Source organism: Microtus oregoni, unplaced genomic scaffold (assembly GCF_018167655.1).
Source record: "Microtus oregoni isolate MIOR12 unplaced genomic scaffold, Mior012 000043F_ref0000047, whole genome shotgun sequence".
NCBI classification, from domain to species: domain Eukaryota; kingdom Metazoa; phylum Chordata; class Mammalia; order Rodentia; family Cricetidae; genus Microtus; species Microtus oregoni.
The window spans coordinates 11,802,350-11,815,349 of record NW_024543210.1 but is presented as its reverse complement, the minus strand read 5'-3'; positions in this window follow the sequence as shown (position 1 = coordinate 11,815,349).

Sequence of the window (13,000 nt, the reverse complement as noted above, 5' to 3'; positions counted from 1 at the left end):
GCCTTTTTATAGGTGAGTTGAGTCCATTGACATTAGTGATATTAATGACCAGTGGTTGTTAACTCCGGTCACTTTTTTAGTCGTAGAGTTTGTGTGTTTCCCTTCTTTGAGTTGTGCTGGTGAAGGGTCTCTAGATGTTTGAGTTATTGTGGTCATTGTTGGACTCCTTGGTTTGTGATTTTCCTTCTATTACTTTCTGTAAGGCTGGATTTGTGGCTACGTATTGTTTAAATTTGTTTTTATCCTGGAAGATTTTGTTTTCTCCATTTATAGTGAACGAAAGCTTGGCTGGGTATAGTAGTCTGGGCTTGCATTCATGGTCTCTTAGTTTCTGAAGTACATCTATCCAGGACCTTCTGGCTTTCATGGTTTCCATAGAGAAGTCAGGTGTAAGTCTGATAGGTTTACCCTTATAAGTAACTTGACCCCTTTCCTTTGCAGCTCTTAATATTCTTTCTTTATTCTGTATGTTTTGTGTTTTGATTATTATATGGCGAGGAGATGTTTTTTTTTTTTTTGGTCCAGTCTATTCGGTGTTCTGTATGCTTCTTGAACCTTCAAAGGAATATCTTTCTTTAGGCTGGGAAAGTTTTCTTCTATAATTTTATTAAATATATTTTCTGGACCGTTGAGCTGTACTTCTTCTCCTTCTTCTATCCCAATTATTCTTAGGTTTGGTCTTTTTATTGTGTCCCAGATTTCCTGAATGTTTTGTGATGAGAATTTGTTGGTTTTGCTGTTTTCTTTGATCAGTGTGTTTATTTTCTCTATGGTATCTTCAGTGTCTGACATTCTTTCTTCTATCTCTTGTAATCTGTTGTTAGTACTTGTCTCTGTAGTTCCTGTTCGTTTACCCAGATTTTCCATCTCCATCCTTCCCTCGGTTTGGGTTTTCTTCATTGCTTCCATTTCATTCTTCAAGTCTTGAACCGCTTCCCTAACCTGTTTGATTGCTTTTTCTTCTTTCTCTTGGTTTTCTTGTGTGTCTTTGAGCGATTTATTCATTTCCTCTACCTTTTTGTTTGTAATCTCTAATTGTTTATCGCAGTTTTTCACCTCCTGTTTAAGGTCCTCTATTATTTTCATATAGTTCACTTTTGAGTCGATTTCTTCTAATTCTTCTGGAGTAGGGTGTTCAATTCTTCTTATTTCAGGATCCCTGGATTCTGGTGGTGTCATGTTGCCTTTCAGGTTGTTGGAGGAATTCTTGCATTGGCGCCTTCCCATCTCTTCCTTCAAATGGAGCCAGGAGAGGCCTGGTGTCTTGGTCCAGTCTTTGCTGTGATTGACTCTCTGGGTGTATCTCTTCAGTGTAGAAGCAGGAACCGTTCCCGTCCAGATGAACTCCTCAGCACCAAAACATGGACACCTGGTAGTCCAATGACCGGAGGACAAAAGGGGGAGCTTGGGGGGCAGGGTGGGGACGAGTAGAACACAGGACACCCTGCCGCACAGGCTGAAGGTGCATGTGCTCCCTTACCGGGGGTCCTTGAGGCCTGCCCCTTAGGTAGGCTCTCACCGCTCTGGTTGGGTAGCCTTAGTGTAGGAGCAGAAAACTGTTCCTGAGCAAAGGACCTTGCAGAAAACGAAGACTTGGGGGGGGGGGGGGGTCGTGTGTAAGAAAGACAGCCCTGCAGAATGAGCTGGGGGAGGGTGGTTTGTGCTCTCTTCCGGGACAATCCGCCCCTGGATAGCACACACTCACCCGTCCAGATGGGATTCCTCAGCAACTAAACAGGGCCGTCCGGTAGCCCAATGATCCGGGGACAAAAGGATGAATGGAGCAAGGGGGGGGGGCGGTATCCAGAAGAGCACAGGAGAGCCTGGCGCATGCACGAGCTGAAGGTGCCCGGGCTCCCTTACAGGGGACCTGAGGCCTGCCCAGTAGGCAGGCACTCACCGCTCTGAGTGGGTAGCCTTAGTGTAGGAGCTTAAAACTTCTTGAGCACTGGTCCTAGCATACAGCCAAGAACCCGGTTTTCAATTTTCATTTTGACTAAGGAGTTTCTCCTCCGAGGAAACACTGACTTAGTATCATAGCTAATGGCATTTCTGTGTCATCTGGTAGGAGTTTAAATTGTGTGACTGACTAGTAGGTGGGGTGACATTTTATTGTTTATTAGTATATATTAGGTATACACAAGTTTCACTGACATTGTTACAAATTGTTTTTGTTTTTATTTTTTGAGGCAGGGTTTCTCTGTGTAACAGTCCTAGTCCTGGAACACGCTTTGTAGACCAAGCTGGCCTTGAACCTCTGCCTCCCAAGTGTTGAGATTAAAGGCATTCGCCACCACCATCCACACCATCCAGCTTTTTTTTAAACCACATTCACTGTCATTATCTTCTCTGCCCTCACTCATACCCCCCCACTCCCCCACCCCTCCTGTTGACCCCTTCCTCTTCTGATGAGTCCTCTTTCTTCTCTGTTTTGGTTTTTGTTGTTGTTGTTGTTCCCAGTGACTGTCATTGAGATTGCCCACAGGAGCCCGAGTAAGATGTTACTCTCAGAAGCATGGATGCACGACCAGTTGTTTCATTACTAAAGAAAATGTCTCTCCCTCTACTGGCAACCATTATCTGTGTATAAATTGTCAGAGAGGGATGGAGTTTTGTGAACCCCCTTTCCTTTCCATGACAGGATACTGACGGACTAAATTGGTGTAGGAGTTTCTTCTGTTCATGTGTTGCTTTCATTGGTTAATGAATAAAGAAATTGCCTTGGCCTTTTGATAGGGCAGAACTTAGGTAGGCGGGAAAGACAGAACTGAATGCCGGGAGGAAGAAGGGCAGAGTGAGAGAAGCCATAGATCCTCGGCCTGAGATGGACGCTGGTTAGAATCTCTGGTAAGCCACTGCCACATGGCGATACACAGACTAATGGAGATGGGTTAAACTAATATGTAAGTGTTAGCCAACAAGAAGTTAGAACTAGCCGGGCAGTGGTGGCACACGCCTTTAATCCCAGCACTTGGGAGGCAGAGGCAGGCAGATCTCAGTGAGTTTGAGACCAGCCCGGTCTACAAGAGCTAGTTCCAGGACAAGCTCCAAAGCTAAAGAGAAACCCTGTCTCAAAAAACAAAAACAAAACAAAACAAAACAAAAACAGTGAATGATGAGGATGTATAGGTTAGAGAGGGTTGAGCAGTCAACAGTCTCTGATTCTTGGCACTTTGACCAGTTATGTGTTGCTGCATCATAAAGTGCCTCCAGTACAGTGATAATTCTTTGACCAAAGCCAGCCGACAGCATCAGTAGCCTATGGGCATAGTACTTCTTTAAAAGGTAATTTGATGGGCTCATCATGTCTATTTAGCAAAACAACAACAGTAGAGTTGTCATGAGCCTCCTTTTTGGGGTGACTTCTGCCGCAATCCTAGCCACAACAGGTAGAAGTGTGAGGACCAGAAGATGCTAAGTAACAGGAACAGAGATAAGAAAGAATCACAAGAGACACAAGATAGTAACGGGAGAGCAACTGAGTGAATACAGAATGCTGAATTCACCTACCTTCATTTTCTTTTTCTTTATCTTTATTTTATGTGCATTGGTGTGAAAGTGTCAGATCTCATGGAACTGCATTTTCAGACAGTTGTGAGCTGCCATGTGGGTGCTGGGAATTGAACCCAGGTCCTCTGGAAGATCAGTCAGTGCTCTTAACCACTGAGCCATCTCTCCAGCCCCCCCCCCCACGCCTTTATTTTCTATAAACTTTTATACCTGATACAAAAGGGAGATGGCAAAAGACTGCTTTACCATGATAGAAAAGACAACTAGACAGTTATTTGCTTCAGTTCTTTGAGACATTAAATCATTATTCTTGAGAAAAGCATTCTGATGTTAAGGCAGTGAACCCACCCTAGACCAAGTATCCTGAAGGCAGCCACTCCCTAGGTCAAACCTCCTACTTCCAAAGAAGGATCAGAAGTCTGCTTCAATTCTCTGACCTTTGGTAAGGACCATCTTAATGTCCAAAACACCAAGTAACCACACCCTAGGTCAGGAAGTGTAGACTCTCAGACCTTTAGACAAGGTGAAATAGGCTTACATTTTTAGGCCTCCACATATAACAGCATTCTCTCTAGGGCCTGTGACCTCCCCAGATGTGGGGTTTTGATCAGGTTTAGTTGCAGGAGGCCTCAGCTGCCCAACTGATAGTCTTCGGGACCCTCAAAACCCCTGGTACCGTAATTGTTATTTAATAGCGTAGCTTTGGGGGACAGTTTTATTTGCCTCTGCTAAGTACCTCTATCAAATGCTTTAAAAGGATCTTTTCAAATTTACTTATGTATGTGAGTATTTTGCCTGTATGTATGTATGTATGTATGTATGTTTGTATGTGTACCACGTGTATAGCTCCAGATGGTTGTGAGCAGCCATGTAGGTGCTGGGAGCTGAACCCAGTCATCTGTGAGAACAGTAAATGCTCTGCAGCACCGAGTCATCTCTCCAGCCCTCAAAATACACCTTTCCTTTTGATTTTTTTTGTGTGTGTGGCGTTTTGTACCAGCAATGAGAAAAATACACTAAGCTTTTGTTGGCTTATTTGTAACCCTGTTCCCTGAACCTAGAGCCTGGTACATGCTGGACACCTGTTTTTCTATTGAACTATTCTGCCAGACCCCGTTTTTCCCCTTCTTGAAGATTACTTGCATTATTTTGAGTCCCTTGTAATTCCTATTAGCTTCATTTTACTTTATTATGGTGCTGAAGACAGAACCCAGGGCCCTTGTGTGTGGTGAGCATGTGGTATGACATGGAGCTCTATCTTTACCTCCATAAACGCTAGAATATTTTCAGCATCTACAAGGAAATAAGCTGGAAAATCCTAGGTGGCCTCCACTGAATTTGTTTATTAATATTGAGGATGCACGGCCACTTAAACAATACTGTCATCCAATATGCATGAGGTATTTTGCACTTATTTAAACCTTTGTTTCTTTCTTTTTTTTTTGAGAATGCATGTTTTTTTAATATTTATTTATTTATTATGTATACAATATTCTGTGTGTATGCCTGCAGGCCAGAAGAGGGCACCAGACCCCATTACAGATGGTTGTGAGCCACCATGTGGTTGCTGGGAATTGAACTCAGGACTTTTGGAAGAGCAGGCAATGCTCCTAACCTCTGAGCCATCTCTCCAGCCCCCTGTTTCTTTCATTTTTTTTAAAAATTTTTTTTAATATTTATTTATTTTATTATGTATACAATATTCTGTCTGTATGCCTGAAGGCCAGAGGAGGGCGCCAGACCTCTTTACAGATGGTTGTGAGCCACCATGTGGTTGCTGGGAATTGAACTCAGGACCTTTGGAAGAGCAGGCAATGCTCTTAACCACTGAGCCATCTCTCCAGCCCCCCTGTTTCTTTCAATAATGTTTTATATTTCGTTTTGTTTTAAAGATTTATTTTATTATATGTACAGTGTTGTGTCTGCATGTATGCCTGCATGCCAGAAAAGGGCACCAGATCTCATCGATGGTTGTGAGCCACCATGTGGTTGCTGGGAATTGAACTCAGAATCTCTTGAAGAGCAGTCAATGCTCCTAACCTCTGAGCTGTTTCTCTAGCCCATAAACCTGGCAATTTTTAAAAAAGATTTATTCATTTATTTCATGTATGAGTGTTCTATCTGCATGTATAACTTTATACCAGAAGAGGACATGAGATACCACTATAAATGGTTTGTGAGCCACCATGTGGTTGCTGGGAATAGAACTCAGGGCCTCTAAGAGCATCCAACTCTCCAGACCCTCTGGCACTTTCGTTAAATGTGTTAATCCTTCCCCATTTTTCTTTTTTTTTTTTTTTGTTATGTTTAAATCCTCGAGAGGTACAGCATCACATAGATTCTGTGTCCATAGGCCTTCCATAGGAGGTTACTCCAGAATTTGGTATAAACCAGAGCTGGAGAAATGGCTCACTGGTTAACAATACCAGTTACTTTGCAGAGGACCTGAGTTTGGTTCCTAGCACACACATGGTAGTTCACAATCACCTGTTATTCCAGTTTCAGGGGATCTGACACCCTGTCTGGCTTCCAAGGGCAGCAGGCAGGCACATGGTACACACATATTCAAGCAAAACAGTCATAAGTAATTTATTTTTGTTTGTGTTTTTGAGACAGGATTTCTCTGTGTAACTCTGGCTGCCCTGGAACTCACTCTGTAGACCTGGCTGGGCTCCAGCTCAGAACTCTACCTGTCTCTGCTTCCCAGTGCTGGGATCAAAGATGTGTGCTACCACTTGCCTTTTTTTTTTTTTTTTTTTTTTTTTTTTTTGGTTTTTCGAGACAGGGTTTCTCTGTGGTTTTGGAGCCTGTCCTGGAACTAGCTCTTGTAGACCAGGCTGATCTCGAATTCACAGAGATCCGCCTGCCTCTGCCTCCCGAGTGCTGGGATTAAAGGTGTGCACCACCACCTCCGGGCCACCACTTGCCATTTAAAACTTAAAAAGAATTCTGGGGGCTAGAGAAAAGGTTCAGAAGGTCCTGAGTTCAATTCCCAGCAACCACATGGTGATTCACAACCATCCATAATGAGAACTGGTGCCCTCTCCTGGTGTGCAGGTGTACATGCAGGCAGAACACATATACATAATAAATAAACCTTAAAATAAAAGTCTTTGGACAAAAACTACCTCTCTCAAGATAGTTTTAGCTTTTGGGAAGTGTTGCGTTGCTGGGAGTTTCTGGGTTGTTATTTGCTTTGTCCACATTAACATAATCTCTTGTCCAAATAGAATTGTTTTATGGTGGACAAAACACTCAAATTTAAGATCTGTGAGCCTGAGAGATGTTCTAGTAGGCAGCCTTCCAAACATGTTTTACAAGTTCTGTTCCTGGTTAGAGAGATGGCTCAGAGGTAAAAAGCACTTGCTGCTCTTGCAGAGGACCAGAGTTTGGCTCCTAGCACCCATGTCTGGTTGTTCACCACTGCCTGTAATCCAGCTCCTGATCTGATGGTTTTTTTCTAGCCTCCATGGGCATCCGCAAGCACATGTGCATAAACAGATGCAAACACACACACATGTAAAAAAAGAAAGTAAAATATTGTTCCTCCAGGCATGGTGGCACATGCTTTAATCTCAACACTTTGGAAGCAGAGGCAGGCAGATCTCTGTGAATTCAAGGCCAGCCTGGTCTACAAATCGAGTTCTAGGACAGCTAGTACTGTGACAGAGAACCCCTGTCTCAAAAGCAAACAAAAAGAAAACCCTGTTCCGAGTAGGCTTTCATAAACCCCAATATGCCAGGAAGAGCTAAGTGTCATTGTAAATGGAATTATTTTTTTAATTTGTTTTGATCATTGCAAGTGTACAGAGATACAACTGTTTTTTATTTGTTTGTTTTGATTTTTCGAGATGGGGTTTCTCTGTGTAGCTTTGGAGCCTGTCCTGGAATTCACTCTGTAGACCAGGCTGGCCTTGGAACTCACAGAAATTCGCCTGCCTCTGCCTCCTCAGTGCTGGGATTAAAGGCATGTGCCACCACTGAAAGACCACCTCAGCTAAACTGCCCCCCTCCTCTGGGAACCAGGAACCTGATCATCACCACACATGCACTAGAGCTTTGGGTACTTTCCCCTGGAATTTTCCATCCCCTTTGTAGTTTTTTTTTCTCAATAGACTCAGATCCTGGAACTGGGGTAAAACGACTTTCAGATGACCTGCAGGTGTTTCTCCTTGTTCAACCAACCAAGCAATCACCATAGCAACGGCCCATCATCGTTAGCTGAGCACTGAACGAGCTAGTCACAACAGCTGACAAACGACTCTGCACCCCCTTTTGGTTCTGCGGTTTTTCTCTTTAAAAGAAGCCTGTAAGCCGGGCGGTGGTGGCGCACGCCTTTAATCCCAGCACTCGGGAGGCAGAGGCAGGCGGATCTCTGTGAGTTCGAGACCAGCCTGGTCTACAAGAGCTAGTTCCAGGACAGGCTCCAAAACCACAGAGAAACCCTGTCTCGAAAAAAAAAAAAAAAAAAAAAAAAGAAGCCTGTAATAGCTTTTCGTCGTCCTTCTCCCCTGTGGCTGAGGGACCTCCGACGTCAGAAATAAAAATTCCTCTTGGTTTTGCATCAACTGCGGTATGAGGGTGGTCTCTTGGAGCAACTCCTCCTCGGTGATTGGGCTTTAGGGTCCAACACTACCACCCTGCTTGTTTTTGGTTTTGTTGAATCAGGGTCTCACTATGCAGCTCAGGCTGGCCTTGAACTTGTTATATAGTTGAGGATAACATTTTAACTCTGGTCCTCTTATTTCTGCTTCCTACGTAATGAGAAGACAGGTATGTGTCACCAAGCTCCTACTGCTTTTTGAGTTAAACAGTTTGCCTCTCTAGTATTATGTCACTTCATCAAACTTATCAATAATTATTAGTATTCCCTTATTATCCTTTTAATTTCTATAATGTTCCAATCAATTAAGAGGTTTTTTTTTTTTTTTTTTTTTTTTTTTTTTCCAGTTTCTCCAGACAGGTTCTCTCTGTGTAACTGCTGGGACTGTCCTGGACCTAACTAGCTTTGTAGACCAGACTGCCCTTGAAATCGTAGAGATCCAGGTCTGCACCTCTGCCTCTTAAGAGCTGGGATTTGGGATTAAAGGCATGCACCACCACTGCCTGGTGGATTATAAATTCTATTTGTATATGTGTGTGGGCACACATGGGTCACAACATGGTGATCAAAGGACAACTTTCAGAAGTCAATTCTCTCCTCCCAGGTCCAGGAATTAAACTCACATCAGACTGAATTTAGGTGCCAGGCACTTTTAACTACTGAGCCAACATACCAGCGTGTATGTCTGTGTACGATGTGTGTGTGTATGTGTAGTGCTTGTGGAGGTCAGTAGAGGGTGTGTGATACCTTGGAACTGGAGTTACAGATGATTGTAAGCCGCCATATGGGTGCTGGGAATTGAACCCTGGCCCTCTGGAAGAGCAACTAATGGTCTTAACTGCTGAACCATCATCCCTCCAGATTCCTTACATATATTTGATTTTAGTAATCTTTTTTTTTCTTTATTTAGCTGCTGCTTTTAACTCATGAGTATTTTTTTCCCCTACACTCCCAACCAGGTGTAGCAGAGAAGCCATTTGTTTCAATGCTGTCTGACCTCATTAGAACTACCTTAAGACTGGCTAAAGATTAGGTGGCTAGTGGGTGGGTGGACTGCCACCATTCTTAGGAGATTCTTTTCAATATGCCCTTGATTCTTGAATTCTGCAACTGTTGGGTTGGGGCACTTTACCCCAGTTAAAGAGATTTACAAGGTTTTCTCCATCATTTCTAGTTTTTAATCAATATGCCATTCTTGCTGCACTGATTCGGAATGACTAAGAGTAGAAAATTTCAGGTAAAGATCAAGTTTTATAGTCCTCTCCCTCCAGGTTTTGACTCTATCAATATATTTAGGGGTGGGAATGTAGCTCAGTGGCTAAATCATTGTTCACCAATTGGGAAGTCCCAGTACAACCAAGAGTGTACACACACAAACATATATACACACAGAGCTGGTTTTTGGCTTGGTGGTAGAGCATTTGCCTGGATTTTCCTCATAAGCAACCCCCAAAGCAAGTAAGTACACACACACACACACACCATTTGCAGTGCAAACATATTAAATACTGATCCTTCAATGATAGCACGCCATTGGGACACCTTTTCATACACACCCTTTGCTATAGCCCTCAATTGTTGTTTTCAGTACAGGTAAGGATCAAGAAACTTAAAAACGTCTATGCTCTCGCTGTTGCACTCTTGCGGTCTTGGATTGCACCCAGGGTCTCCCACATTGTAGGCCAGTATGATAACACTAAACAATCTCCAGTCCCTACATTCTGCCCATACTTTTTAATAGCCAGAACTTGGTCTTTTAAGAGTCAGCTGGGGCTGGAGAGATGGCTCTGCCGTAAAGAGCACAGGCTTCTCTTTCCCAGCAATGGCATGGTAGCTCACAACCATCTGTAATGAGATCTGGTGCTATCTTTTGGCCTGCAGGCATACACACAGAAAGAATACTGTATACAGAATAAATCTTTAAAATAAAGTCAGCTGACCAATCAATAGGGACTATGACTTCCTAAAAGATCATTTGGCCTCTATTGTTTCTGGCCCCCCTACCTTTCCTCATTTCCCCAAAGGTGAACTGTCAAGTACTTGAGTAGCAACCCCAAGAATCTCCCACCACCGTTTTCCTGGACTCTTACCACATGAAGTCTACTGAGAGCCACCCCATTAGGACCATGATGGAGGCTGTTAGACCCTCGCTGACCTCCATTGGTAGCATGCCACTGGGACAGCTGTATCCCACACACCCTCTTCTATAGCCCTCAGTTTGTACTTCCTCTAGTGCTTAAGTTATGAGAGCATACAAATTAGTACTTTCTGGATGAATTACATTTTTTAGGTAAAATTTACCTATCTTCTTTCTATATTAATAGATGCTTATGTATATGTGTGGGCTGTGGTGGAGGACATACGTGTGACACCAGACAAAGGAAGGTTCATGAACACAATGCTAAGCCTGGACTAAACTGTCAAAATGTTTTGTCTCAAAACAACCCAGAAGCCAGGTGCAGTGGCACATGTTTGAAGTTCCAGCCATTTGAACCTGAGCAAAACAATGGGAGGCCGACTCTGGAGGCATGCACAGGAGGAAAAAAGCCATAGGATGAGGCAGGAGGATCCCAACGTCCAGGCCAGCCTGAGTTCCATCATTCCTAGTCTGTTGGGTATGGTGGCACACACAAATGGGAGATGAAGGCAGGATAGGCAATTCAAGGCCATCCTTTGCTATGTGAATTTACACACCAGTTTAATAGAAACCTTAACTGTACTTGCCTCACACTCCCCAGAGACAGAGAGGGCGGGGCCAGAAAAGATTAGATTTTAGTAATTATTACCTCCTCCCCCTACACAAAACTCCTCTGTGTAGCCCTGGAACTTGCTTTTTAGACCAGACTGGCTTCAAAGAGATCAGCCTTCCTCTGCTCCTGGAATTAAAGGGGCATCACATCCAGGAAGAGTTATTAAGACTTCTCTAAACACATTAACAGCAGCAGTAAGTTAAAGAGTTGTAGTTTCATAAATTTCCCTAAAGATCAAGATTAAAGAAAAGAAGTTTAGAGCCCTCCATGTCTATCCACTAAAAGGGGAAATTAATGGTTAAGAAAACTGTTAACTATGAAAGCCATCAGTTTGCAGTGAGCACAGGTGGTCTTTTCTGTACTCAGCATTTCCAGAGTCCCATGTAGGTAGGTTACATAGTTGTTAGGTCACATATAGGTAGGCTACATGGTCTGTCTGGGTGTTGCGGATATAAAATAAAAAACAAGATAGAACTTTCCATCAAGGAATAAACAGGGTGTCTGGGCAACGGACAGAAAGATCTGGGGGACATTCTGATGTAATTACATATAAGATCAGAGTACAACTGGGCAAGAAATGGTAACTAATCATAATCCATTGAAAACTACAAGGGTAGCTTTGTAGAAGAGTGGATGGCAAAATGTTTTCTGCATTATAAAGCTTTCATCACTTCAAGTTTTTTTCTTCTTCATTGCAAACACTATAAAATGAGCAAAAGAACTCATTGGTATCATTAAGGTGAAAATATTTTATATTATATTTATACCAGCTACCAAGACTTGGGCTTAGGAGTGTGAACTTGGGGCTAGGTGTGTAGCTCACCAGTACTGCATGTGCTTAGGGTAACTGGAGTCCAGGGCTGAATCGCCAGAACATAAATACTGTGGCCTTTTAGGTAAACTGCCAACTCAAGGCTGAATATATAGTAACTTCTGGCTAATGGCAGGTCTCCCAGAAGCTCTTTTTGACTTATAATAGCAAACCTTCATTTGCACTAAGAGCTAAGAAAGCAATAATCTGAAAAGCATGACCAAAGGCTAACATAGATTTCTTTAAAATAACTGGATGATTTATGAAGTGATGAGTCTGTCCTCTGCCCAAGCATTTCTAGAACATCAAAGCAAGTGTTCCAAGAATAATTCTGAAAAGTCAGAAGAATTTTGAGTTTGGCTAGAGATGTTTAAAAAATGTTTAAGCCACCATCATTAGTTGATGCAAAATGTTCTAAGTAATAGTAAAGACAGTATTGACCTTTTTTCCCCCCTCTGTATAAATAAACTGATTCAGGCATGGGGGCACATAGCACTCTTTTTTGGCAGAGGCACCTGTTGACTCCGGTTTACATAGTGAGCTCCGAGCAGTTAAGGATTCCTAGAGACCCGTTCATATATATAAAATACAAAAAAAAAAAAAAAAAAGATAGGCATTAACTTCAACTGTTAACAGTCAGAATTTCTGACTCAGAAGTAGCTCTAACTGCATGTTGGTGTAAAGCAATTCAAAGAGCCAGGACTGCTGCTAGCTAGTTTAAGGCCAGCTTGGTCTACATAATAAGTTCTAAGCCAGCTGGAGCTATAGAGCTAGAGCCTATGTCAAAAGTTAAAAAGGGGGGCTGGAGAGAGGCTTAGAGGTTACACTCAATTTTTGCTTTTACAGATGACCAGGATTTGGTTCCCAGTATCCACTTGCTGGGCTCACAACCATCTGTAACTCCAGTTCCAGAGGATCCATCCAACTTCTACCCTTCCCAGGCACTGCAGACATGTGGTACATTTACATACATGAGGCAAACACTCATCAACATAAAATAAATCTTTGTTTTTTTGAGACAGTTTCTTTGTATAACAGCCCTGACTGTCTTGTCTCACTCTGTAGACCAGGGTGGTCTAGAACTCAGAGACCCAACTCCTTCTGCCTCCTGAGTGCTGGGATCAAAGGAGCGTGCCACAACCATCTGGATAAAATACAAATCTTTTTTAAAAAGCAGATTTATAGTAAAATGAATTTACCTTTTGTAGTTTATGATACTCTAAAATTTCTTCTTCTTCTTCTTCTTCTTCTTCTTCTTCTTCTTCTTCTTCTTTTTTTTTTTTAAGACAGTGTTGCCTCAAACTCAAAGATTCATCTGCTCCAGCT